This window comes from Tauraco erythrolophus, chromosome 5, assembly GCF_009769465.1.
Source record: "Tauraco erythrolophus isolate bTauEry1 chromosome 5, bTauEry1.pri, whole genome shotgun sequence".
Taxonomy (NCBI): Eukaryota; Metazoa; Chordata; class Aves; order Musophagiformes; family Musophagidae; genus Tauraco; species Tauraco erythrolophus.
The window spans coordinates 79,719,168-79,746,109 of NC_141469.1; positions in this window are offsets into that span (position 1 = coordinate 79,719,168).

Genomic DNA, 26,942 nt, shown 5'->3' on the forward strand with positions numbered 1-26,942 from the left:
GCCAAACCCATGAATCAGCCTTACTTTCGTTGTTTTTCTATTATCCCACTTTTTAGGCTTGGGAAAGGTTATACTGTCAAGCCCTAAGAAAATGCAAGCTTTTTTTCCTTCCTTTTTTTTTGACAATTACATCCTAATCCTCTTCCATTTCTTTTTATGTTCACTGCATTTTATTCTTACTGTGTCTATCTAGTCCAAATACATGGAATTTGATTTTGCAGTCCTTTGCCATACAATACTCTGCTCAGTTAGTAGCAGGCTCAGATGTCTAAGGATGCAGAAACAATTCAATAGTATATACTGGTTTTCTATATGGCATTTGACCAAACTGTGGTTTATTTTTTCCTTATTTTCTACAACTACAACAAAGTATTTTTTTAGCCTTTACCCAAACGGATAAATAAACATTTTCAACATAAACATTGGCAGTTTAAGGACTCATGAGAACACAGATATAGTGAGTCAATAGAGACTCCAAGATACCAATTTCTAAATGAAGTCACTGAGGGATAACAGTACAGAATGATGTAAAAGCATCATAACACACACTTTCAAGCCACTAACATATTCATATGTTGTCATAGTTATCTAAAACAAAGTCTCTTTTAACCAAGGTAATACGTATAAATGAACTTTAAAATAAAATCCCTCCAGAATGCAGTGCCACAGAAATCAAGAGATTTTTAAATATGAGAAGTAAACTTGAATCAAATTTAGATCTCTGACTAATTAACTATTCTAGATCAGTTACTTAAAAATCTACATACATCCTAGAGGACAGTAAATAAAGACTGAGTGGTAGCACTTAAACGAAACTGAAAAGCCATGTAATTAAAATTGATTTGCCTTTTGTTCCACCTGCCCAGAACTGACTTCAGATTTTTGATTTTACTGCCTAAGAATACCAAGCTTACACTACTGTAGGTGTTAATTATACTACAACCTGTCAGATGAGAACAAATATCAACATGGTTATGTTTCACCAGGAAAAAAAGAAAACCAACTCAAACCCCACAACATAACAAAATTGCTTTTATAGTCACTTTTAAAATTTTGGGATAGATTCTCTACTATATTGAATCATTATGCCCGGTTCACAGTACTTTGGGAACACAAGGCAGCCATAGACCTCTCTTAGCTCGCCTGGCTATGGCAATGCAAAGACCTGGTTTCACAACACTGGGCAAATCAATCATACTACAGCAAAGAATCCAGCCTGGCAGACTCTCCATAGTATGGTGATGCTATGCTTGAGCACGATTTGTTCCTACACCAAAGGAAAGTGGTTTTGCAGCTCCAGGAATTTTTACATAGCCGTGCAGTAAGGAAGATTACCAAGGAATATATTCAGTCACAGGCTAGTTAAGATGGAAGAAATGATTGTATAATCATACTCAGATCACCCAATGATTTTGTAGAGCATCTGGGTGCCATTAGGTTGGCTTCTTTGGGTCTGATTATGTTGTCAGCCAAGTGGTTTCCACATAACCTGCATTAATAAAGCTCTTTTGCCAGATAATTTTTACAAACCAGACTCAAAATATCAAAACATGGCAATTGGTCTACTTTTTTGCTCATTACACTGACCCTATTACTGACAACGACATAAAAGCAAATGATGAAGTATCATGCCTTTATTATTTCCATTACCACTGAGCACTGGAGCCCCACCACTAGAGAGGATCCCACTGCGCCAGGCTTCCTACTGAAAAACGGCTCTGGACAGAAAACAGTGTTCTGCAGAAAACCAGAGAGGGCAGATAAACAATAATAATTTACACTGGGATGAAGCAGACCCAAAGAGAGAGGCAAACTAAAGAAAGAATAAGCAAGGAAGAGGCTGTAGAAAGAAAAGATGCTCTACTGAAAGGAGAACAGAAGAGGTGGAGAAGGCATCTAAGGGAAGCTCAGAATTAGCACCTAGGAAGACATCCAAAAGTTTTATTTTTTGTCCATTAGTCCTAAATACTCTGCAGTTACTAGCTTAGTTCTACTACTACTTCTTTTAGATCAGGCAAAGTTCCTTATATTTTGGGGTGAGCAGCCCCGCTCTGTGTGGGTGTAACTCCCTGTAATGGCCTCTTCAGAGCAATATACCTTCCAGTAGGACATAGTAATCAGTGTGACTAATACCAGTCATATGCAGTCCATTCCCTCTCTCATCTTGCTGCCAGGGGAACAAGTGAGTGTGCAGGGTATGTTTTGTGTTAGCAGGATTTGAGTTTTCCCACCCTTGCATACAACGCGGCAGGCAAAGCCAGTTGGAAAAACGCATTTTACATTTGCAGCAGAAAATGCAGAGGCTTATGAAAGTCTAACATTCCTGTGAATGTATATTTGAAGTGCATAACTAAATATAAATCACTAAAAATTCTGGGTTTGAACAAGCTTGACTATTTAATTAGGAGCCACTAGATTATCTCACCTTTTGTATCTCTGAGAGACCCAGACCTACAGGGACATAACCATGGCAGATACTACTCAAGCGAAACAAGGAGAAGACAGTATCTTCTGCGTGTCTACGCGTGCAAGTGATCTAACAAGACAAAAAAGATCTGAATGCTAGTTCTCTTGCAGCCAGTAAAGGAATGGTGTCATAGCAATGAAACTACAGCTGTAGATAGACCCTCAAAGCCAGCAGAAACACTGCTGGTTGCTTTCAGCTTATAAATAACCCTGCTGCATCCATAGGCTAGCACCTGCACTCTCAGCACATGGAGATGGCCCACAGCCCCTTTCACTTTGCCTGTAGTAAGTGCCTCCCCCTTCAATGCCATGATGAGCACTTGTGCAGAAGTAAAAATGACATCTGGGCATAAAGGCACAGCAGGTAACCGTGGGCCGTGACGTTTCTTACTGGTTCACTAGGTTGGGATACCTGGCTGGGTAACATCTCCTTCACTGGGCAACCCTCTCCCCCTAAATCCACCTCCCAATGCACTTTGTAGTCACCACATTATTCTAGCTGTGATGAGCTAAGGATATAAGCAAGGCAAAGCATACATGACAAGAGGTACCAGTGACATTTTTATTAAACCAGCTGATGCAGCTGAATACCTTATCTTAGCAGTTCTTTCATTTCCTGTTGTTCCCCTCTCACAGCCTGTTTTGATTTAATGCTATTCGTTCAGGCAGGAGTACTTCACATAGGTAATACAAAGTTTATAAGACACAAAATATGCGTGTGCATGCACACACACGCTTGCCCATTATTCCCACACCATCCATATCTGTAGTCTAGACAAAGCTACAAGAGCCAGAAGTGGGGAACAGGAAAGGAAAATAAAAGGTGAGGATTGCATCAGTGTCACCAGAGCCTAAACTGGGGAAAAAAAGCAAAGTGAAAACTTGTATGTTTCCCACTGAGCTGGGAAATGACCTTCCATCAACCCTGGTCCACATAGACTCAAAAGATATTAAATCACCTCTGTGGCAGAAGCCCAGTAATCAAGAGCCACAATCCCATAAGAATTAAGTTGATGGACTAATTTGCCTTTGGGCTGCAGAAGGGCATGCTTTCAACTACAGGGCCTGAGCAGCTGATGCTGTGCCACAAACAGCTGTGACGAATCTACATAAGAAAGAGGGGGTGCTAGCAGTAGTAAAAAGGCATCCAGAGAATGGTTTAAAATCTGCAAAAATCAACCATCCCCTGTTCCTCTGCTCCTTAAAAATGAGACAGAGCAGCAAACCACACAGAGGGTGGCTTGGAGGGCATACTATTAAGGCATGTTCATGAATTACCCTGAGTACGACCTTGGTTATGGAAAATGAAATTAAAAAAAAAAAAATCACTTATTTTCTATTTATTTCTTTGATTTACCCTGCTGGAAAAATAAAATAGGCAGTACAATTTCCTAAACCACAAGACTTCACCACAGACCGTCTCTTCTTTGTGCTGGTATCCAAACACAACAGGCATGGGATATACCCCTTCATCTCTTTGGGTGGTAAATTGTTACTCAGTCCACGGAAAATAAAAGGAACAGATGCACGAAACAAAACTTTGGCCCTCAGTTTTGCAGGTTGGATGAGGCAGTCCCATCCCCACAGCACCACTGCTAACCCTATGGAGCAAATCCTTGCCATGAGGGTGTTGGTGTGAATGACTGACAACTGCAGTGCGGTAAATACACATTAACACTTCGGGGTTGAAAGCAGCCAGGTGGACAAGAGCCCCATAGTAACAGATGAGTCAGCTTCGAATGGATCCTAATTGAAGACAGCAGCGTGGCTGGACATTTTGCACCAATGTGCTGGCCACCTGCTCGCAGGCTAGGAGAAACGCAAGGCACGGCTCTGTGCATCTTGAGAGGGAATATTTTTCAGCCGCTAAGCAAGTCCATGGACTGAGTGACTTCAACTAAGCACAGCCATAAGATCTCAGGCACGTTTTAGTAGAACATCACCAGAGTATAAACGCTGCTGTTGTTACAGAAGATGTAATCTATTACGTATGGGTTTAGGCAGAGTGGATTCTCTCTTGAAACTATTTAAAATCAAGCCCACTCGTAGCTAAAAAAATAAGCATTATTCTGAATTTGGTTGCTTTGTTTTTAAATAGGACTTCAGGAGCTGTAATCACTTCAGTTTTTCAGTGGCTGTTCATTTAACGGCAGAAAGAGTTGGACTAAATTTGTCACAGTGCCTTACTGTCTTGTTCAGCCATTTGTAGTGGGGACATTATTGGTGATAATTTAGACATGTTCCAGATGTGAAAGAAATGTTCACTCATTTCTAAGATTCCTGTGTTATGTCAAATAGAAATTCATACCAGAGGGTGCGTTATTTATCATTTTCCAGTCCAAGAGGCAAGAAAAATGAAAGGCGTCAAGCACAAACACCACCATATACAAGGCTAAGAGAGAACAGGTGGAAACACACTTTTATTAGACACCCCAGCCCCAAACAAAGACAAATTCAATGTTGGTGATTGTACCTACTGTAAGATTTTCTTTTTGCTATGAATGTAATTATTATATATACTGTAAACATTCTGTTAAGGCCTTGTCTTTTAAATTGCATTGTCTGTTTCATTTCATTACTCATTTGAGTTTTGAGGTCTTTCATTCATCTGCAAACTCACTCAAGAACTCAAATAACTGGTTATATATGTACTGGAAGAGTAACGTTATAAGCAAATAAAAATAAAACAGCACGCATTTATCCTCAATTAAACAATCTTATTTAACAAAAGATCCAATAAGCATCCTCAGGAAAACAGTAGCAAAAATGGTTCCTATTTTCATTAGCTGAAACGTTTACAAAAATGTTACAACTACTAATTTAATTTTCATTTCTCACCTCACTCCTCATGCTGATTGACATGCAGTGCTTGAAAAAGGACATCTCAGAGGTTTTTTAGAGCTTTGCAAAGTTCTTTCTATATAACTGACATTTGACATATGTTACAGTGATGCAGTTTCTACAAACAAAATTGACTTGTAGATTGTTCTCTCCAATTCTTCCCTCTGCATCTCACCTGAATGCTTTTACATTCATCCTTGTCACCCACGGACAAAAATCTTCAGATCTGGGATCCATTTGCAATAATGATAATGTGAAATAGCTAAGCAAGATAAACCCAAAGATAACTAATTTCAGAGCTATGCACTTATTGTGCACAGATTTTCCAAAGGATTCTATTCAAAACTTATCTGAAAAAGAAGAGGTAGAGTAGGGAGGGGGAGGAAAAGAAGGAGAAGGCCATGGATTTTTATCTAAGGGCAGGGAGTGGAGTTTTAGCTTTAATTTATCTTAATTAAAGCTGGTAACTTTAATTAACCAGATATGGTTTGAATACATAGATAATTCATTAGACTAAAGCCATAGTTGCATAACAGATGATATTTTGTGTGCTAATACTGAAAGAGCTCCTAGTGTACTGAGCTTAAGTCTTCATGAAATTCAATTTTCTGCTAAGATTTCTAGGTAGCAACCATCCTCCCTCTTTCTTTGCCCCTTGCCTTGGAAATTACTGCAAGAAACAAGATGTTGCCCAATAAAAGTAGCACCATTTGGTTTTTGAAATGCAAGAGAAATCTTTGAAAAGATGATTAGAATAGTATTTGTTACAACACATCCGCCTTAGGTAAATTCTCTTACCAAACATATCTGGAAAATTTCCAGCCTTTTAGAATGATAATGTAACCATAGGCTGTTGAACTCAGATCCTCATCCATACCCTTGAAGCTGCAAACCGCCACCTGCAAATGTAAGGTGAGGAATGTGCACTCTGCACTCTCTCCCTAAACTGTAAGATAGAAGTGGGAGTTGCTGTGGGAAGATATTTGTTGTTCCAAATAGCTCAGGCATGCCAATTATCAAAAGATACTGAAAAAAAAAAAAAAATTAAAAAATTCCAGTTAATCAGAGATGAAATTAAGACTTATGATTCCCATGAGGTCATTGAATTTTATTTAAATTGACAAATTGTCTAAATTTTATGTTGTAATATCATTCTGAAATACCTTTAGAAGATATTGACCTAGACTTCAAGTATTATGGGTCAACTGTTTTAAACAGGTGTAATTCAGAACAGTATCAGGGATTTATCACAAAGATTAAGCTGCTTATTGCAACAAGGAGCAGAAAATCTCATCACATGACCCTGATTAAACAAGTTACTTCAGCATTTGACTATTCTTCACAAGGGAGAAGAAGTGTAAGGTGCAGCTATCCAAGAAGACAAGGAGAGCCTGACATGCAAGGCATGTTTGTCTGTATATATTAGGTACTACAAGAAGCATACCTGTGAAATCCCTGAAACAGCTTGCAGCAGACAGCCTTCGCTCCATCCTCCTACGCAGACATTCAGCAAAACATAAGGAAAACATATCACGAGCAAAGGTCTCCAGAACGCTGTTTCAAACATGTTGGCATTTGGTGGGTTCACAGTTCCCACTCTACCTGAATTACAACTAAGTCTGGGGGTTTTTCTTCAGATCTCCATCTACTGACCCCCGAAGAACTCAAGTTGCCCTTCACAACAAGGTGATGGTTGCCAGCTCAGTGTTTCAGTGGGGACATCTGCCTCCTAGATATTTTGATGCTCTTCTAAGGTAGCTCACCCAGAGGAGACATTTCTTATCTCTTTCCTGCCTTTGTAGATCTTCTGTAGAAGAGATTTGGGATAATACTCCCTACTTCTTTCCATCTGACCACAGCAGGTATAAAAGCTACTTCTGTTTCATATCTGCCACTATTTTTCCCAATTTCCAAAATAAATTTTTTTCTTTCTACAACTTATTGGACCTAGTCCACACTTTCCAATTCATATACTACTTCAAGTCTTATTAAATGTGAATCTGACAGAGAACTCTGAAATCATAAGCACCTCTAAATTCAAGATCTTGTTTTAAAACTGCTTACAGCTTCACTAAACTGTAAACGTTCCGATTGAATGATACATAATTGTTTTTAAAACACTAAAGCCCTCATTCGCGTTTGCACTGATGGAATCCCAGAATAGCAGTACTTACACCAGCACAAAACCAACATATAACCTATCAGAATCCAGATTTCACAGACTATGTTCTTTGAAATGTTCATTTTCCCCACCCCAGACACACTGAACTTATTGTTTTAATAATTAGGATTAAAAAGCCTCAACTTTAAAAAACACAATAAGCATACAAGTAACACAAACCACATAAAAGTCAAAAAGCATTTGTTCTTTCATTAGACTGACTTTTCCTTAGATGCATTTAAAATACCACATCATAACATGTATGTGAGGAGACCTTTTATTGCATGAACAATTAAACAGTTTTCTCTTTCTTTCTTTGTTTGTATAGGCAACTGGCTACCCCACAAACCACTTGGCCAAACAACCTGTTGGACTACTTCCAGGAAGCACTGAGACATTCACCAAAATATCAAAGGCTGTAATTACACTTCCACTGCATGTTCCAATTCATCCAAGAATAGTCAAGAAACATTAAAGACAACAATCTCATCTGAAGCTAATTACTGACAACCAGCTCAATACTGCCTATAGAACTCATCATCTTTGATTTTCTTCATTAAAGAACAGTCTCATCAGTTCCCATGTTTCTCAAAGTATTTCTTGAAAGGGTTATAATTTAGTGTCGATGAATTCCAGGTCTTGGATTTCTTAAAATTTTTTAACTCCATTGTCATACTAGGTTCCTCATAGTGGGTCCAAGTTTGGTCATAACTCTATTGATGTGATGACTGGTTGAGGGGGAGGAAAAAGGAAAAAAAAAACAACAAGAAGCACTGCTAAGTTCATAAAAAGTTGGGGGGGTTCTTCCAGAAAATAAAGGAAAGGATTTCCAATCAAATATGTTTATGGCTTAATTATTATTAAATTATCTGAAAATTTGGGTGGCAAATTTAATAATTTTATTTTTCCTCACAAGATATTGATTGTAAAAGAGTACTGTTGCTCACATTTTATAGGTAGGGAATTGAGGCACTTTAGAAGTCTGTGGCAGAACAGGGAGTTTTAGCCTGGTCTCCAAAACACCAAGCTGGTCTTCAAACTAGTGACAGTCCTTTCCTATTGCTGTTCTCAAAGAGCAGCTGCAATAACTTCAGGCTAACCACATTCTGGCTGAAGCTGCGGTGAAAACCAGGCTGATTAAAGTAGTGGAAGCATTGCTGAAGAGATTTCCCTAACCAGCATGGTCAGCTAGTTTTCAGATATTAGATGTAGATGGTGGACAAGCTACTTCAAGGAGAAGTATTTCAATTTGCTACAAATATTAATCTAAGTTTTCAATGGAATCCGTATTTTGTTCAAAACATAATAAAATTTTTAAAAATAGATAAAGAGCAACAATAGTCAGAGGTCATACAGACCTGCAGTGCTTTTGTCCTCTCACTTTTCCCCTTAGTGATTGCTTTAGTTAAAGTATTTCACATAAGCAAATGTCGTGGTTTTAGGCTGATCCAGCAACTAAAACTCACACAGTCTCTCCTTCTCCAGTAAAGTAGAGAGGAGAGAAAAAAAAAACACCAAAGTGACTGAGGGTTGAGACAAGAACAGAGGGAGCACCCACCAACCATGGTCCTGGGCAAAACAGGCAGCGCTTTTCTCAAAGCAAAACAGTTTATTAATGATTACTTAGAAGGACAAAGGGAAACAAAAGCCGATTACTTGAGAGGACAGAAAGAAACAAAACCAGATCTTAAAACCGACACCTTCCCCCCCCCCCCCCCAACTTTTTCCTCCCAGCTCTACCTCCTCCCCCAGCAGCACAGGGGGCAGGGACTGGGGGAGTGCAGGTCAGTTCATTCCGTGCTCTTACTGCTGCTTCTTTCTTAAAGGAGAAGGAGTCCTTACACCCTTTTCCCCTGCTCCAATGGATCCCCTACCCACGAGGAAAAATCCACAAACTTCTCCAGCGTGAGTCCAGCCCACTGGAAACAATCCTTCCCCACAGATTGCTCCGGTGTGGGCTTTACCACAGTCTCCGGTACTTAGGGAGCTGTAGCCACTCGCTCCGGCGTGGGTCGTCACGCAGACTCCAGATGCCTCTCTGCCTTGTCGTGCACCCCAACACGACCATCCTCAGGCTCAGGCATCTTCTCCCCACGGGCTGCGAGTGGGTCGCTGCTCCACCGAGGCCGTCCTGGTTGCAGGGGGGCCGCCTGCTATCTCACCATCAGCCGCAGGGGAAACTCGGCTCCGGCACACCTCCTCCCGCTCCATCCTCACTGACCTGCTGTCGATGCGGCTGTTTCTCTCAGATCTCAGTCCTCTCCAGGTGAACTCAGCCCAGTGGGCACCCCGGGAGTGGGGTGCCCCCGAGTTCCCCAGCTGGCTCCGCCGCCGCCATTCTCCGTGGGCGGCGCCGGCCCGACGCAGGCAGCTGCCCGGCCGGGAGCCAGGGAGCGGGGGCAGTGCCCTCCTCCCTTCTCTGCTCGATCCTGGGCGAAGCACCTTTTCCGGTTCCCTTGTCCTGACTTAAATAGGGCAATTCGCAGAGGCGCCCTATTGGCTCAACCCCGAGGGGGATGGCACTCTGATCTGGTGGCCAGAACTAAGCCTAACCCGGTTCCAAAACCAGGGAGGTCACAGGGACCAAAACCCTTCTCCTGCCACCAGAACCACCCCCCCCTCCACATAAAACCATGACAGCAAAGCACGTTTCTTAGTGTAATGGTGGGACAGGACCCATGGGGGACCATTCTCGCCAGCCAAATGGGAGGAATTCTCAGCAAACGATGGACCTGCTATTGTCTCCTCCAGAAAACACAAAGAGGAGACACTCCAAGAAGCACTGGATGGCAGCAAGGTGTGCTGAAGAGAGCCTTTAAAGATTTCTAGAACTGGCTGTTCTTTAGCATTTGGTCTATATCCCACTAACCCACAGTCCTGTAACTGAGACGTATCAAACACTCTGTTTTCTAAAACTGAGGTCATACCAGAAAAGCTTCTACACTAAGATGATGCTTACATCCTTATACCTTCACACCTGAAGATACACAAAAGCAAACATAAAAATGCCTGCAACTGCATCCTGAAGTGAGGAGAAAGTCTTCTCCCAAGGATGGACTCAGGGTGCGCAGGATGCAGACAACTCACCAGAAAATTCACCTTCCACCAAGATCGAAAACTTTGACCTTCAGACCCAGAGTGCCAGTGGCAGGGTAATTGTAGCATTAGAGAAAGGAGTAGTACTAGAAAACGTGCACATGCATCCTTTTTAGCTGTATTTACTTTGAAGTATAAGTGTCAGTATTACTGTAACTGGAATAATAATAATAATCCTTTATTAGACAATTAAAATTTTAATTATACTAATGGTAAATTCTTAGGTTTGCATAACCAGTCGTGTTCTTTTTTACCAATAAGATGATCTTGAGTGCGATAAACTGGTGGGAATTCAAGGAACCTGGTCTGTAACTGGGATGAAACAATTTTCTAACACTGACATGCTCACTGGTTCATCAAATTCAGATTAATTCTTCCTTGGAGAAGGGGCAAGAGTGTTTTTGAAGAGTCACAGTATTTAATAGGCAATAGTACAATGAACATGATACTTAGAGGAGTAAAACTGTTGACACCAAATTTTACAGCTTGACAGCCTCAGAAACAGTGATATTTCAAAAGCAACAGATTTCAAATCAATGCAAAGCACCGACTCAAACCCTGGGCAGACGACACACATCACAGAGCACCATTAACATATGGTGCTCATAAACTATACTACTACCAGCTTATATTTGGAGAGGTTTATGGTTATGTTCAACATGGAGTTATCTTGTCTTAAGGTATCATACACATGGATCACAGTAACAAGATCCACACCTAAGAGAAACCACCGGTCTCCTGACCAGCTTCGAGAAATAATGCTGTTTCCAACACATTCGAGCTACAGCAGAAAGCTCCCACAAATTCCTCAAGGCTATGCATCTGAACAAATGTCACAGCCTGAAAGGGAGAGATGAGTCTCATCCCCTACCCACGGCTTTTTTTTTTTTTTTTTTTTGCATCACCTTTGCTTTACTTGAGTCTGAATATCATTATTAGATTTTCCACTCTCAAGACTCCTTCAAACATGGTGAGCAGTGGTCCTGCGCAGCACCTGGGAAGTTGTTTCAGCAAGAGAATGCGGGCAGACCTAGCACCTCAAAACTGAGACCCTGCTCACTGAGTCTAAGATTTGCGATTTGCTGGGATTTTATACCACACATCAGGTACTGCCAATTAAAAACTCTCGAAACAGTGGAATTCCTGCGGTTATATAATTGGCAGAAAGAATAAAGAAGCTGATTCCATAAGTAAGTTTGTTGAAAAAAATGGAGAATATGGATCTATAATCCCCAGAAACAATAAAACCTAACTTCAGTGGAAATCGATATCTAACATGAGTTTCAGTTCTGAATTTAGACTGAGAGTTCTAAACTTTGGAGTTTTGGGGGTTTTTTTAAATAAGACTTTATTAATTGCAGAATCAAATTCTCTAGAAATCTCTCATTTTGCTTTTACCCTTTATTTTATTGTTGGACTAAGACAAAGCAAATTTTGCCAAGAAAGGGAAGGACTCTGTATAATATAGCCACTCTAGGGATGCTAAGAGGCTATATAAACCCTCCCAAAGGAAGCGATTTGTATTTTTCTGCAGAACTACAAATATAAAGCAAATGGAATTGCTTAAGAGATGCTATTTGCCCTGTTGGTTCTTGTTCATCTTATAAACTAAATGCAATAAAAGAACAAAGACTATTTTCCATTTTTAAGGATTGTTTCTCCATCAGGGCTGCTCAGAGTTTATTTTCCAGTCGGTGAATTCAGATTAAGGAGGTTTCTGTCCCTCATCCCCATACTTGGCACAACTTCTCTGTTTTTCAAAAACACAGTATCACATCAATGCTTTACGCTATAAATTCAATTCAAGGTAAAGCCCTGAACTCTGCCTGCTGAAGAAAATAAACAAAATGTTCTTATAAAATTGCTGGAGAGAAATTTGAAATAATTTATATACTCCTTTATGAAAGCTCTTGAGGAAATATTTTAAAACAGCAAGTACAGTGAAGAACTTCAGCATGCGTTCAACAGCTCATTCCTAATTTACCTGAACCAGCAGATATTTTCAAAGGAAACCAACAACCTACATCACTAATAATTTACTAAGAGCTGCTGAATGCTTTCCACCAGGAAAAAAGAAAAAGTTACTTATTTACGTACTTATTTGTGGATCAGAATGAGTTTCTATATTTCAGATTTTGATTAGAGTTCTTTGTTTTCAGACTGATTTTTTCAGATCATTGTAAAAACATCTGTACAAATTTATTAGACCCCTATCTATATTCCTTTTCTATGTATGGGGACACAGTGAAACTCTAAGTTAGTGAGAATAACTTTACAGTACTTCGTTAGTAACCCATGTCAGTTCCGAAAAAAATACCAAATGTCAATCATTGCCGTTCACTCTCCTGGGTTGTCCTGTTTTTTTTTTTTTACAGAATAAATGTATTGATGGCAATGGAGAGTCTTTAGAGAAAGGATTACAAAATAGTAAGCCATCATGCAGAACTGGGAGGAAAACAGAAGTTTTGCTACTTATGAGAATTTTACAGAAAACACATTTTTCTCCATGCAGGTTGGAACACACACAATTCCTATTCTTGAGAAATACCTGAGTGAATTTTTCAGAAAATACCCCAAATTCATCCTCACTGGCATGCACTATTTGGTCCGTTTTTAAAAAATACTTATCATGAAACTCGGCAAAATTAAGTCTGTTGGACATAGTTCTGTACATAACTACTCAGGAAGACTTTTGGCTGTTGTGAGTTCCACTTTATCCCTTTATGGACCACACTTATCAATCTACATAGCACCATGTACATAGTTAGGCCATCTGTATCACGTATGCTAAGTGAGAATCCGGAAGATTTTCACAACGCACACTACTGGACACAGTACATCCACATACTCTTTAAAGACAAAATGTTGTGGCACACCTTTCCCAGATATACATATATATATAGATAGATAGATAGATAGATAGATATAGATATATATATATGTAAGAGAAAGGATGATAATTTTTGATTCAATCAGGTGCAGAAACATCTTGCAACCTCTTTGCAACAATTTGTTATTACCTTTCATAAATCAAAACAGTGTTGTTTAGTAGCCAATGAAAACATTTGTACAGAGGACAAAGAAATTAGTCCATGCTCACAGGCAAAGATGATTAAAATCAAATTCAGACATCAATAATTGATCCCGGGTGTCCCTCTGTTCTTTGACCCACAGCTTTCAACTGTCAGTGGTGTAGTTAGATGGTTAGAAAGCTTTTATTTTTTTTTTCCCCAAAGTGATTTGGCAAGTTTCTAAAAGGTTTTAAGAGTCAAATTTAGGAATTCATGCAATAAACATCATTATTGTAGCAGCCACAATTAAAACCTTTTTCCAAGATCTTAAATCATCTTAATCTGAAGCATTATAGACCTTGAAAATAGCGATGGTTTGGGGATAAAAGTTACTGCGCTTTTTCTTTGTATACAAGCCATAAGAGCAAAGATTTTTGTGACAGTTTTGAAACAGACATTGGAGGTACACTGTAAAGTCAGCAATATACTTTGATCACTCACATATTATGTGGATGTGCAAATACTTCAAGACGACAAGCTTTTTCCTTTCCATAAAGCAGTTTAACAGTTAAAGGATAGTAATGGCAGAGTTCATCAGCTGAGAAGCAACACGGGTCCATAACAGACTTTCTTAATTCTTGGGCCTATTTACTTGCTTGTTTTTACCATTTCTCCTTTTTATTAAAATAAATAGGTCTACCTGGTATACACAGGGGTTACTAATACCTACAGTTGAATTTTCAAAGACCAATGCTCAAACAACACACAGGGAAGAGAGAAGAGTGGGAAAATTTGTAAGAAGGCTCTGCTTTTGAGTCAGCAAAGACCCAGCCATGAGTAAGCACTGCTCTCAGTTTGACAGTTTGTAAATCAAGAGTTGTAAACTGATCCCTGAAAGAGCAATAAAAATGTTACTGGGCATTAAAGGAAAATATACAGATTACCAGGCAATTAAGAATTGTCAGAATCTTTCTTTTATTATTCACATTCAGATGAAGATTGTTGACATACAGACAGCAATGTTAACTCAGGATTGCATTTATTCTGTTAAGCAAACAGAACTTTCTCATGTAAAAACATACTTGCACTCTATTCGTCAGGCAGGAACAAGATGGCAAAATTAGGCTAAGCCAAAACAAAGATTCTACTAAAGCAGAAAGAAAACTGATTACTGTCAAAGGCCATTTCACATTAAGATATTCTGTTTAAAAAGGATTTACTCACAAGGTGTTTAGTCTCCATCCTTTTTTCTGCTACCAAGTTCTAGTTCTGAATTCATAGAGGGTGCATAGCTGTAATTTTGAGTTAATGTATTTAAATCCTGAATGTCTGCACATCCTGAGCTGGACATTTTTGTTTGGTTTTGGATTTGATTTGTTTTTTTAAAGACTATTTTCTACTACTAGGTACACCACTGTGAATCCATTCTTGGCAGAGGTTTTTTCAAGACTCCACAGTTGAAGCAAGGGCACCCAAAGCAAGTGTAAGCAGTGATGGTCTGTTGTGAAGATCTATAGCCTTGCTCTAATCACAAGCCTGAAACAAAACTTCAGGACCAACATATGCAAATGGCTGATTTTTTATTTGCTTCGAAGTGTAGGGACAGGAACAACATTTCTCATTAGCTATTTAATTAGCTGGAGAGTCTCTCTCAGCAGGTCTCAACTAAAGAATAAAGGATTAGAACTGAGCGCTTTTCTTCACCTCTCCCAAATTCCTGGCTGTTCTTTTCTGTACTAACCCTCACAATAACACATAAAATGTACAAAACTTGAAAGTTGAAAGAAACAAGAGAGAATAATTATGGAGTTCCCATGATCGTCAACATCCAATCAATCTGCTTTTGACTTATATCTCCTGTGCCTCCCCCTTTGCCTGTTTGTCTCTCCCACTTAGGCTGTAAAACTCTTCAGAGAACAGAATGAATGCCTTCCTCCTAATTTTATGAAAAGCTTAGCAAAATTCACAACTCTGGCATGCCATGAGGTAGATCACCACCAGGATGCCACCACACTCATTAAGAAACAAAATAAAGACTCTTGTTACAACAGTGAAAAAGCTACAGAGGTCAGTACCTTTGCAGCTAACCCAGCAAAGAGAATGGGTCCACATGATGACCCTTGTCGTGACGCAGGCCTCAGTTTTGTTTCACAGTGCATCATCTATTCAGGGCATGTTCTCACTCCGTAACTTAAAGGTAAGAGTTTGTAGAAATGAGCCTGAAAAGCTCATTCTCCTTTATAAGGAAGTCTTACAGTATTTCCTGACACAAGAATAGCACGCATGTAGAAAAAGACATCCAGTGGGACAAAAATGATTGCCCTCAACACACCCTGGCACTGCAGTAAGACTTATCATCACATTATGTTTTCTCTTGTTACATTGCCAGCTGAGGCAATTTGTGGTCTTTCCTATTTTTCCTAGAATTCTGCACAGGAAACCTACAACTCACTATGCCTGGGAAGAGCAGGCTGAACCCAGTCAGAATATAAGACTAACAATACTCCAAATTAACAGCCAAAGGCAAATGAACCAGAGCTTCTAAGCAGCAAAAAACAGTGTCATATTTGCATCAAGTGTACTTGAGATGCTTAGTTAGCACAGAGAGGAAGAGAGAAGTTCTGTTGACGAGTGAACATTAACACTTTCGATGTTTCCTTTTGCCCCAAAGACCACATACCAGAACCTCACACAAGCACTCCAGAAATCAGCAGCAGAAAAGGCTTGTCATAGGAAGCATTGTGTCACATCAGAGGTCACCGTGGCTTATTTAGAAGAGCAACGTGTACATCTTGATGGAAATACTTAGTCGTTCTTGCAGTAAAGGAATAAGGACAGACCTACATGAGAATTTAAACTTATTGACTCCTAACTTCGCAGTCGTGACTGTACTGGCAAGTTCCAGGCTCTTCTCCTTTTCAATATCCAGATGGAACTTCATACAAAGAAGCAGATTTTCATGAGGTAATTAAAATCTTCCTGGAAATGAGATTTTTCACATACTTCATCAAGCTTAAAAGCAGAGGCATTCAAACAGACGGCATGTTTTTGACTCTTGGGTAACATACAGTCTTTTCTTCTACTAGCTCTCATTATTATCCATGCAGAAGACCCCTACAATTATCATTAAATTAGATTAAGTCCAAGACCTTTATGCTATGAACAAAGTAGGTGCAGATGTTGAGATTGTATGAGGCATGGACTGCAAAAAATAGGATGTGGGCTGGAGGAAAACGACAACACCACTACCAAGTAAACCAGGTTATTAGTAACCAAACGTAACCCAAAGAGGTTATCTGCTCTCAGAATACTACCATTTCTAATTTAATTACTCTTGTTTAATCTTACAAAAGAGAATATCCTATATCTCTTAAAAACATTTCTTACCATTTTTTGCCTTTGGAAAAAAAAAATCAGCCAAACAAATATTTCTTTTTTAAGGTCATATTCTTCTGAGTAGTATCATCTAAACCAGACCATTTCTTAACCTTTGCAGCCCTCTATGTTATTATCTAGGAGGCTCTCATAATGCTTTTTAGTAACTGAGGACAAGTTTTTTCCAGAATCACCACAAGAGTTCACGTTAGCCATTTTTTAATTTCTTTTTTTGTTCAGTCCAGAAGATGCTTGCAATGTAGCATAGAAGTATTTAACATGCATAGAAGAGTTAGGTAAGACTATTTTAGCTTTTTTCCTATTCGGTGCCTAATTGTTTTCAAATTCCTGACAGAGTTAATTAGACAGAAAGAAAATTAAGAGAAAAAATTGTACTGGCATTTGGTATTCTGAAGGCCCTGTTCTTAATTTCCTCCATTCTTTCATGTAATAATAGTTTCGGTTAAGCCTCCGGATACACGGTAAATTGGACTGAGTTTGAGTCCTTCCTCTTAATAGCATTTCTTGTAAAAATGTCCAATTTGAATAAATACAATAGGTCCCATTAGTGCATAAGGTATTTGGAGAGGAAAACACAGAGTAGAGATAGATTAAAACTTTGCAAAAGAATCATAGCTTTGGAGAAAAGGTTCATCCAGTTCTCTGCTCATCTCCCCCGTGACGCACTATAATGATTCAAACCCACCAAGGTGTGCACAAGGAGCAAAGCAGTGCTGGTTCCCTTTTCTTTTAGCTCATTATATTTGAGAGGTAATTAACTCTTGAGCAACCACGCCTAGATAGGTGACTGATGACCTTACATACCTTTTTAGAACATGGGGTGGCTTTGCAGGACAAGCCAAGAACAAGAAACAACTTCCCACAACTAGCAAAGGCAGCAGGTAGACAGTAATGTAACTCCTAACCACAGCCAAATGCTGAGAAGCCAATCTGAAATTTGAGTTTTCGGATGATGACAGGAGCTAAATCTCATTGCGTTTCCAAATAAGTCTCTAAGTGTTTTCAGTTGTCATGCTAATATAAACCACATTAACATACCAAGCTTAGAAAGGAAAATATATTATATGTGCATCTACAATAAGTCACAAGAACATCCTAATTCTCACGGGCTCAGGAGCTGTCCCTGCAGAGGACACATGAAAACCCCACATTGATAGAATTCAGGTTATTTTCCCCGCTTTTAGCCTCTGTTTTCCTCCTCTAGTGACTCTCTTCTTACTCCACCCTGAAAGTTTCTTTAACTCTCCTGCCTGCCCTAGCAACTGTACTCATCTCCTTTGCTTTGTCTATAAACATCCATACAGCTGTCGATCCATTTAGTTGCTTGGGTTTTTTTAGTAGCACTGCACCTGAAGAGGTTACTGTCTCCTACAGGCTTCTGCTGTTAGAAGTTACCCTCCCACTGATCAGCCTGTAGAAGCGTTCTCCAGCTACTTTCAATCAACATGAGAAAGGTTACCGAAGACGTACAATTTAAACTAATTAACCCAGCCTAGATCCTTTTTGCTTAACCAGGTGTGGGGTCATCCACATGACCAACTCAGCTGGCAGCTGTGAGAAGACGAAAACCTCTGGGAGGAAAGACGAATGAGTAGCCAGTAACCATCACACTTTCTCCTCCAGCTGCATCCACAGCTCTCCCTCTTAAAAAACAGTCCTGATCCCACTTGCAGAGGGTCACGCTTTCCTCTGCAGACTAACCTAGCTTGCAGTCATTACTAGCAGGCTGAAATCTGAGAAGAGCAGCTCCAGTATAGCCCTTCCTTATGCTGTCCCAACTGCTCTTACTAGTCTCTGAGGACCTCCTCTGGCTAGAACTTGGCATTTGTAGGCCATCCGTTTTCTCCCCTATTTGTGTACCAACACCCACCCTAGGTACTTTGGTCCCATTTCAGGCAAACTGCGGTAAGTAAATGAGATCATTTAGGTGTCTTCACACAGCAGTGTGTGGTCATCCCCTGGTACAACCTCCCTCACTTGTTCGATTAAACGGAGAATAATGTGAAATGAAACTTGAAAGTGCTTGTACAATACCCGCTGCTCCAAGGTCCGTAAATACTAGGCATCTCTGAAGCATTACCATGCTTACATTGGTTGAACTGTCCTTTGCAAATAGATTCCCTGCAGCTTTCTTCTGTATCTTTGGAATATTGTATTTTATCCTTAAGTGTCTTAGTACTTAAACACATCACACTTCAAAAAACAGTCATGCCAAATTTTTAATTAAAAGTCCTCTTTTCCCACTTCCAATTAGGTAGAAGAGCAAAACTCTCCTTTTCCTATTTATATATATAAAAAAAACCCTTATTTTTATCTCTATTTTTACAAAAATTACAGAAACATTGCAAAGTGTGGCCCAGATCTGTCATCATCTGATAAAGCTCCACATGTGCAAAAACCAGTCCTAAAATAGAGATTCCATACCTACAAAATTACAACCAGCAAGAGGAAACAAAAGGTAGTTAGGTACAACTTATGAATACTGTTACTAGCCACTGAAGGAGAGTCCAGGGTATATTTCAGAAGCTCGAAACTGAAATTTCCTGGCCAATATTATAATAGCATTCCCAAACACATACAGACAAGTTTTTATTTCATCTTGAAGAAACGCTGTGACTGTGCCTCTGCAGGTCCCACTACAGGACTTTCAACAACATCATGTCTGTGAAAATCTTTTGTTCTGCAAACCTGGAGAGGAAAGACCTGGAGTGCATCTATGCAACATGAGGGCTAGGAGGAAAGCCAAGCAGGGTGAGCTGCACAGGAAAAGAAAACAGTCTTTGGTGTGGTTTGAACTAGCACAGGTGTGGTGGCATCAATTCCTAGTAGGATTTATGCTTGTATAGCTAGAAAGATCTTGAGGAACGAAATTTAATTATCAAATAGTGTAGAGGAAGACCCTGTTCAGTAAAACACATAATTACATTAACAGATAGACTTTATAGATGGTGAAGAAGTGCAGCCCCTTGTCACAGACTTTGCTAAGCCAAAGCCAAAATAAGTTTATCCTTCATAACATGTTTCTGATGCATCTTTTTTTCTTCTAGGTCCACTGCCAGAAGAGAGGCCTAATGCTTCCACAGGGAAATGGTCTTAAGGCTTTAAGATACTGTGATCAGGTTAGTCATTTTACCAGCTGAGAAGAAATCAAGTGCCCTCTAATTAGTCCTGCTGACAGAAAAATCAGGGAAGGTGTGCTGAACAAACGTGCTCTGAAGCCAAGCAAAGATTATAGTGCTTTAAAGCCAAATTCTGTTGGTACCAACATAAATTATTTCAGCTAGATGAGCAAGAGGGGAGTTAAATCTTTTTGTCTGAGTTTCCTTCAATGTTCAAAGCAACATTGAAAGGTCTTCATTGGGTGGGAACTAGTAGGAATAAGAATATAGACCAAGCATACATTAGCAAGTGGTGCAGCACAGTAGAAATATATCCATAGAGTGAAGTGGCTGGTGGTGAAGATGAGATCCACACTGTTGGGAATTCAGGGGCTTTTACTTCCATCTCCCAGTAGTCTGGTCCTGTGGGCTGAATGCCCACTAGCAGGTTGGATATTTTTTGGTTTAGTTGCAACTGAAGGAAATCCAGTTTGTATGCTGTGAGACTGCTCCACAAAGTGCACCAATGCAATTCTAAGCAGGTGATGTGTTTCAAAGCTCACTAAAACACTGATGGAAATGCTAAACACAGAGGAGCATCCACTTGAGCCTTCCTTAGGGCTTAAAACCCTCAGGCCACAAGATACACAGCTTGCTTCTTCCCTGATTACTGGCCATCGTGGCAGGTTTATGGATCTCAGTGATAACTTCAGGAGTACCTTCACTCTGAAGACTAGGTCATTTTTATTAGGTATCTAATTTTAAGACTCTATATCTGATAATTTTTATTTACATGTTTTAAGAAATGGGAAAGTGTAGCTGAGGTGAAGACATGTGGAAAGACTGTTCCAGATGGCCAGAGCTGTAGAGGAATGAAACTGGATAACACTGGTGTGTTACAGACCCCACTGGGAAGAAATTAAAATGAATAAGTTAATGATAAATTATGAATGAAGTATGCGCCGTGAATATTAACCACACACACTGTGTACTTTGTGAAACTGTCTGTCTCCAGAAGAATAGCTTTGTAGCCACAAGACAGCATTGGTTTATTTAGGGGAGATGGGAACACTGTAGGGAGTAGAGATCCTACAGAGTGAAAGAAATTGTCCAGTGTTGTGAAAACCAGAAAATTATTCCTGACTTATACAGCACACTAAATAACAAAGACATTAAAATTTTATGGCACTCCTAGGGATGGATGGAAGCCTATTTCAATAGCAGATTTAATTCTCCCCAGCTATAAAACATCAAGATTTACATGAACTTGGGGAGGAGGGAAAGCCAGGGACATACACAAGAAGCATCACATCCCAGTACAACATTAATTAATAAATAATGGAAGTGTCCTGAGACTCCAAAAATGCATGTAGAAGTATTAATGTCAGTAAGAGATATTTTTGGAAAGGATACCTATGTGAATTCAGAACGATGTGTTTTTAAGCTTTGGAATGAGACTTCCACATGTCAACAGTAAAAATGAAAAACAAGTTGTCACTTTAAATTTGTCTTGCTAGGCAAGTGCCTTATTTCAGACCCTGTTGAGGGGACAGGGGGGAGAATCCTCTTTTTGAACTTTTGAGGATGCACAATAGTAAGTGTAGGGCAGTTCTTCAGCCTATAGTTCCCTATCCCTTGACAAAGTTTATAGAGCAGTGTCAGATATGAAGACCATGCTGGCACAGGGCTCTGAAAGCACAACGCTCCCAACAGCCTTTCTGAAGGCTCAAGCGTTTGTGGTCAAAACACTTCTTGACGTAAACACGTAACTTCCCAGATTTCCACCGTTCTGGCACAGCAAACAGAAGGACATAGCCTTGGAGGACCCCACTGGCCAAGTGAGAGCAAAGAAATCACTCCGAAACATCTGCCAGTGGCTGGCTCAGAAACAGGGCTATTAGCTGCTTTTCCTCTTTCTTTGTTTTTACAGCAACAAAGAGGCCGAACCCGCAGTGGTCAGAGCACAAGGTGGCCACATTAACTGTTGTGAGCAAGTATAATGAGCCAGGCAAGCAAGGACACAACTAACACCACGTGCTTTCTATTAGGAGTTGGGCTGAGCTGCTGATGGTGTGCATGTGCAACAGGTAAGAAGTGGCTGAGATGCAACATAGGGTGCAGATCTGGGAGTAGTGGCAGCCAGGCTTCAGCAGCAAGAGAAATGAACTGCTTGCTACAGTGCTGAGAGCTCAGTGAGGCAAGAATGAAGTTTAATATGTACTTTTTGGCTTTTTAGAAGACTAATTTTCCTTGCTCTGAATTACATCCTTCTTCAAGATACCCAGAAGACTCTATGCTCCAGCCCTGCGCCTCAAAGCATCACACATACAACCCTCCTATAAACTCTTATTCTGCTCCAAAAGTGCACGCAATGTCGCTTTTAAGGCAGAAATTTAAGCACAACAATGTTTCCAAATACATAGAATCATAGAATGGTTAGAGTTGGAAGGGATCTCAAAGATCACCTAGTTCCAATCCCCCTGCCATGGGCAGGGAAACCCTCAACTACACCAGGTTGTCCAAAGCCTCATCCAACCTGGCCTTGAACACTTCCAGGGATGGGGCATCTACAACTTCTCTGGGTAACCTGTTCCAGTGCCTCACCACCTTCTGAGTGAAAATTTTTTTTCTTATATATAATCTAAATCTGCCCTCTTTCAGTTTAAAGCCATTGCCCCTTGTCCTGTCACTACATACCCTTGTAAAAAGTCCCTCTCCAGCTTTCCTGTAGGCGCCGTTTAAGTACTGGAAGGCTGCAATAAGATCACCCCGGAGCCTTCTCTTCTCCAGGCTGAACAGCCCCAACTCTCTCAGCCTGTCTTCATAGCAGAGGTGTTCCAGCCCTTGGATCATCTTCGTGGCCCTCCTCTGGACATGGAATATTATACAAGTTATGTCATTGGCATAAAGGGATAAAAATATAAAGCATTAACATTTACTTTAAGAATGAAAAGCCTGAAGAAGTCAAGGTATGTATAGTTTACAAGGTGTCTGTCACACAAGAAAAGCCTATATAAAGTAGGGCTATATTAGCAAAAAAATCACATGTAGTATTGAAGAAGTGACTTACTCCTTACATTTCTTTAAAAAGAAAATTTTATCTAGGTACACAGAAATAAAAACAGATTAATTGGACATAACCCATGAATTCCACTCCACTTTCCAGGTGTTTTTTGTCATTGGTTTTGGTTTGTTTGCTTTTGGTTTTTTTTTTTTTTGCCTTGTAACTCACTTTCAGAAATAGCTAGGCTATTCTGGCATCAATTTATTCAAAATGTCTGCTTCAGCATGGGAATATAATCTTTTTGGCTGCTTTCTGTTATTCTCTATGCTAAAAAGCTTTTACAGATATTTTATGGATTTGCTGAGACTATTGCAACTCTTTAAAGGATCTCAAACTTGGAAGTTAAATGGCACTGGTAGGAAGGAAATAACCTCATAACCACGGGACAGCATGCTGTGTCTCTCGAATGTTGTTTTCCACTCCATATACAGACAAACAGAAGGGTGATTATAGAATTTGCTGCTGTAATAACTTAATCTAGCTAGCAGCAGCATCGACTAAGCAGCATGGACTTCAGTGCAGGGCTCTAAGGGCTTAGAAACTAGTGGTGCTGCACACATGCTCGGATGGTCGGCAAGACCTGGACCTTCTGTCACAGCATCCTGAAGCCCTGTCACCCTTGTCTTCAGCTTGCTGTAGAGATGTAGGAGCCCTGGAAGAGACCTGCCGAAATGTCAGCAAGATATACTTTCTAAGCATCTGCTGTGTGGAGATATTGTTATACCAGGAAAAAAAAAAAAGGCTGAAAGGAAAGAAGAAAAACAGCTTACTAGGCTGGCAGTGTTTTAAAACCACTCACTTCCCCATCAGCCTGAAGCTGTGAAAGTGAAAGCCAGCACAAATTCAGGCAGCAGAGCCAGGGTGAGTGGTGGGGGAGGCTTGGCAGTGCAGCAGCCTGACCTCACTGCGCAGTGTCTCTGGCCGGGGAACCTGCATCTGCAGCCTCCGGGGACACAAGGAGCTCAGAAGGTCACGCACAGCTTTTACTGGATAAAACTTACGGTGAGCTGTGCTCACTATCCCGTTTTCCAGAGACATCAGTGCTCATTAACTATTTAACTTCTCATCTGTTCACTTGTTGTCACCTTTCAAAAGAAGTCCTAACGCTATCTAACGCGTATCAGGTAGCAGATACACAGAGTACGTGTATGCTGGCAAGGATAAGTTAAGTGAGTTGAAACAAATGAAGTGTTGCAGTCTATGACACAGGAAAGCAAGCAAATGATTAATAGGCCAGTGAAAGATTATCCTCATCTGATACTTCCACACTTGTGAGAAATCCATCCCAGCTGCAACTGAACATAACTGTTGTCTATTTGGAGCTCCTATCAACTCTGCTTTGAGTATTTTTATAATTTTTCACATCTATTTTCCGGTAATCTTTAAGAATTAGTACACAAATACCTCAGAGACCTAAAGATTTTAAGCTGAACTGTTCAAAGTACTTTGTTTTCCAAGTCTAGATACGACAGAATGGATAGCAAAACCCCCTAGCCTGCAAGGCCACAACGTAACCTGCCAAACAACAGCAAGGAGAAAGGTTGCTGCTCAAGTAGTGTGAAGATGTACTTCAAGGCTAAACCTCTTTCTGTAGTTTATGATAGCTGCCAAAGGCAACAGAGCATGAGCATCAGTCAGACCGAGGAGGGGAGGAGAGGAAAATGCCTTGTTTATTCTCTGCAGTCTACTTCCACAAGGGAGTAAAAACATAACTAAGAGGCTCCTACCACTACAAAGTTTCCTACAGTAGGAATGATCCTCCTGACAGGTTTTTAACTGCAGTCACATTCTACTGTAGACACTGATACATACACCATGCAGGAAACTAGTACATTGCATCCAAGGAATTTTTCTTAAAAATATAAATATACGTACATCAAGAAGAAGTTAGTGCCTCTGAAATTACATAGGCAGCTTCCAAAATGTTGCCCATTATGTGTCACGCTTTCTGAATGATGCTTCCCTGGATCCTTCGCTGCAGGAGTTTGCTACTACCACATTTATGGATAGGTTAAGGAGACATTGAGGATTGCAATTAGCTTAGTATTGAGGACTATATTTTTAAGTAGGTTATTCAGGATACAAGAACCCAGTACATTCCCCTTTCAAAACAGGTTAACAAATAATATTTCTAAAAGGAGTCTAAAGCTCGGCAAAACTGAAAGAGGGATTAAATATGCAAGTGGACAGTGAAATCATTTATATTCTATTGAGAGATAAAAAACAACAGATGAAAAGTATAAAGTCTGTTCATTAAAGGCAGCAGTTAATGGCTATCTTAACAAAATTAGGGATAAATTCCCCATGACAGACTTCCCAGTGATCTAATCTCATCAGTAAACATCAGAACTTTTGTAAAGATGGACAATCTCCAGTGTGAAACTGGTGATCTAGTGGATTAATCATGAAGCCTCTTTTTCTCTTCTCGTGTTTGTAGTGACCAAAGGTTACGAGAAGTCTTCTGTCTTATCTCTCTCCACTCAATTCTCACACTGTTTAAGGTAATGCTCTGCAAACAGATCAGGAACTCTTACTAAAAAAAAGACAAAAGACCGGTCGTGGAGACCGGTCACGAGTGGCGTCCCTCAGGGGTCCGTGTTGGGCCCGACCCTCTTCAACATCTTTGTCGGTGACGTGGACAGTGGCATGGAGTGCACCCTCAGCAAGTTCGCCGATGACACCAAGCTGTGTGGTGCCGTTGACACGCTGGAAGGGAGGGATGCCATCCAGAGGGACCTTGACAGGCTGGAGAGGTGGGCCCGTACCAACCTCATGAAGTTTAACCAGGCCAAATGCAAGGTCCTACATCTGGGTCGTGGCAATCCCAGGCATAAATACAGACTGGGTGGTGATTGGATCGAGAGCAGCCCTGAGGAGAAGGACTTGGGAGTACTGGTGGACGAGAAGCTCAATATGAGCCGGCAATGTGCTCTTGCGGCCCAGAAGGCCAACCGCGTCCTGGGCTGCATCAAGAGGAGTGTGGCCAGCAGGTCGAGGGAGGTGATTCTCCCCCTCTACTCTGCCCTTGTGAGACCTCACTTGGAGTACTGCGTCCAGTTCTGGAGCCCCCAACATAAGAAGGACATGGACCAGTTGGAGAGGGTCCAGAGGAGGGCCACGAAGATGATAAGAGGGCTGGAGAACCTTTCCTATGAGGACAGGCTGAAAGAGTTGGGGCTGTTCAGCCTGGAGAAGAGGAGGCTCCGGGGTGACCTTATAGCGGTCTTCCAGTACCTCAAGGGGGCCTACAGGAAAGATGGGGAGAGGCTGTTCAGGAGGGCCAGTTATGATAGGACAAGGGGTAATGGTTTTAAAATAGAGGGAGGTAGGTTCAGGTTGGATATTAGGAAAAAATTTTTTACTATGAGAGTGGTAGAACACTGGAACAGGTTGCCCAGAGAGGTGGTGGATGCTCCATCCCTGGAGACGTTCAAGGCCAGGTTGGACAAGGCCCTGAGCAACCTGATCTAGTTGGAGATATCCCTGTTCCTTGCAGGGGGGTTGGACTAGATGACCTTTGAAGGTCCCTTCCAGCCCTAACCATTCTATGATTCTATGATTCTATGACAAAGTTTTTCTGCAGTTCTCTACTATTATTAAGGAAAAAAAGGCAGGATGATTCACCGTAAAAATCCTTTCACAAAGAGGGTATTGTGGTACACAAGGAATAATCGGGAGGGGGGAAATTGTCATTAACGAGTCATCATAAGGACTCTGAATTCTTGTAAGATATATTACTCCTTTTTACAAGTTCTTCCATGTCCATCTCCTTTCCTAGAGTAAGAAGAGTTCTGTTACTTCCTGGTACT